Genomic DNA, 3395 nt, shown 5'->3' with positions numbered 1-3395 from the left:
GGCTCCACGCCAACAACAAACCACATTGTGCTCCTTTATGCGTGAGAGTGAGCAACCAAGGAAAGTGGATGTTAGAAAAATGACTGATATTTTGTCCAACTTGGTTCAGCATCCTAAAGACCAATGATATACTTCTCGAGTTCTCCCGATTAATGCTCCAAGGGCCCTCAAAAATCTTATGGTTCCTAGAGAACACAAAATTTTAGAGGAGAGACTACTTTGTACTAAGAGGGTAATATGTGAGTATTCGGCCATATGGGATATGATTAAATTTAATGGTTTTGAGAGGTTCATGTGAGCCAGGCCTCCTAATGTGCTTGCATTGGTACTGGAGTTCTATGTAGCCTACACAGAAACTTTGCCAAAGGAGAGGAAGCGTACAATTTGGAAGCCCTTGGAAGAAGTTAATGTTTGTGGAAAGATGCCGCAATGCCATGCAGGAAAAGTAAAGCAGAAATTGTGTACATAAGGCACTAGTATTGCATATTTCAAGCTCTGAATAAATAAAAGTTTAGAGGCACTGAAAGGATGGGTGGACCGCTCATATCTGACATCTCTCCACCATTGATGGATAATGAGAGGACTATTTAGAAGGAGTGTCGATTGTCTACAGATGGGGTCATGACTGACTACCCAACGATTTGGGACATTATTAAATTTCACAACTTCGAGAAATTCACTAGAGCTCGACCTCTTTATGTCTTGTCATGGTTCCGTGAGTTCTACGAGGACTACGTTAAGGCAATCCAAAAGAAGAGAAAGAGTGTGATTTGGAGGCCTTTAGAGGAAGCTGAAATCCAGGGCAAAATGGTGAAGTGTGGTCGGGTAACAATCAACGATATTTTATGAATTGAAGGGCAGAAGGAAGATCTATACAAGCTTTGGATGAAATATAAGCTTGATGATTTGAAAGGGTGGTTGGCACCCTTGATTTCTGACATTACTCCCCCGTGGTTGGTTGATGGGGTAAAAATTTAAAAGAAGGAAATGAATGTGGTGACTCATTTTTGGTTTGGATTTATCCGTAGCAACCTCATACAATCAAAGAATCATTCGATCCTCCAGCTCCCAAAAGTAGTCTTGGTTGGGATGATTATTGATCAAGAAGAGGTGCATGTGGGTCTGATTATTGAGGAGGAAATGCTCATGCGGACTAAGTAGAAGCAAAGTTCACTTCCCTTTCTTGTTTTGATCACTCAATTATGTGAGGTGACAGGAATTCCATTTAAGGAGAGCACGAATATGAGAGTGAACCCTGCATCATCCAACGATATCTGGAGGATCGAGGTTGATTACTTGAGAGATGAAGCGAGCAAATGAAAACTGCCACTACATGATACCACACTAATAGTGGGACTTATTACCTTCGAGTCACACATTGCTCATCATACTCCTACTGTGGAGCCTTGAATTATCCCTTATACTTTATCTATAGCTCTAGGTCTACTTCTCCCCCTCAATCTATGTAACTTTCCCCTATACCTCAGCCTCTATTTACACGGGCCTCGATACACTTAATGGGCAACCTTGCCTATTTTGCATATATTAGGGCATCTCTACTTGAGAAGATGGTACTGAGTATGGTTACTACATCGATTGAGGCTGCTATGCCACCCCTATGGGTTGATCTGTTGAGTCATACGACTCTATTAACTTTTTCTAGGGATAGGTTGGATAACGTTAATGTTTGGGTTGAGGACTGTAAAAAGAGTGAGGGTAGCTCTGCCGCATTCGCTAAGTTGAAGGGTAATATAGATGCTTTGAGGGTGGACATTGATTAGTTGAAATCTAAAGATATCTTTATGTTATGGGGTGATGTAGAATTGCCCAAGATGCCCATAGTTATGCCTCTGACCGAGACTAGAGAAGATGGTCCTTTAGGGGCAGCTGGACTGCTAGTTGTTGATGGTTCTGATCAGATGGAAGAGCACAATGATGATGAGGCTGATGAGGATATAGATTTTGAGACTGATGATTATTAAAATACTAAGACCGATGAGGGCTGATGACCAGGTGAGTGTTAAGGCAAAGGCAGAGCTATAGAGTGTCGAGGATTTAATTGTGCATGCTACATTGGAGAGATATCATCTGGAGACCTCTAAGATAGGCACTATTGGAGTTTTTCCTTTGGATTCCACTCATCCTCTTCCAAGGTGTCGGGAATTGATACCTCAGTTAATGCTACACTCTTGACTCCCCCTCTAGCTGTGTCGCGTATAGATGCCCGAGCTGATACTACTCCTACCAAGACACGAAGCCAGAGTTCTTCATAGACATAGCCTAATATGGGGACTTTTCACCTATTTTCAATCTCGTACTTTTATTTTCTCATTGAAGACATAGCTATTGTCTTTTTTGGTTTTTAATTTTTTGTTTTCATTTTTCGTTTTTCTATCAATTGCCTCGTGATTTTTTGGATTGGTGAAATGATTGTTGTTTCTTGTGTATTCATTATTAATATTCGAGGATCGATTTTGTCCAATAACGATATCTTGTGTAACAACATGGAAATTTAAACTTGGAATGAAAAAGGGAAAAGGGTAGTCCCCGGGCTGTGAAGAGGTCCACGATGACTAGGCGATTTTTGGAGTTGCACCCAGACTCTGGGAAGGACCATTGATGACTATATGGTCCGTGAAACTTCACACGGACCGTGAAGTCATCCATGAAAGTGGAACAAAACCCCTAAGGCCACTATGAAGGAACAAGGATGTCTAGACGGTCCGTGAATCTTCACACGAACCGTGAAGTCTTCCTTGAAAGGGACTTATCAGATTTTGAGTTTTTGGTCAACTTCAAACGATCATATCTTTCATCACATAATTAATTAGGTAGCCCATGACCTATCAAATTAAAGGTCTTTGAGTCCTCTCTCCAACGCCATCAAGTTTGCCTAATTCCGAGCCTAAATTAAGAAGTTGTCTGTGTAACTGAAGCCCTATTGGGAAGGGCAACATCACAACCCACTAGACGGGTCATGATTCTTTAAATGGCCTGTGAAGCCTCTCGTTAGAGGCACCTCTCTAGTTTTAAGTGAGGGTCATTTTGGTCTTTCCCCTATGTGTTTGGTCATTAAACTACGTTGTTTACTTTGACTACGCCTAATTAATTAGTCAAAAACTACCTAAAACCTTCATTCTCCTAAAATCGTCAGACTTAGTAAGTAAAGAAGAGAAACAAGAGACAGTTTTCTCTCAAGAACAAGCAAAGCTCTCCTTCAAGTTCAGCCCCAAAATCCAAATGATTTCTCCACAGTTTACATCACTAGGTATGTGGGATATCACTAGTGGGTTCCTGTCACCCATTAGGTCCATAGAATTCAGTTAGTTCTTCAGCTTCTCCATAATTATTTCACACCTAGGGTTCCTAAATCTTAGGGATTCATTGTAATTTAG

This window comes from Solanum verrucosum, unplaced genomic scaffold, assembly GCF_900185275.1.
Source record: "Solanum verrucosum unplaced genomic scaffold, falcon-dt-bn FXZP01000015.1, whole genome shotgun sequence".
NCBI classification, from domain to species: domain Eukaryota; kingdom Viridiplantae; phylum Streptophyta; class Magnoliopsida; order Solanales; family Solanaceae; genus Solanum; species Solanum verrucosum.
This window is presented reverse-complemented; position numbering follows the sequence as displayed.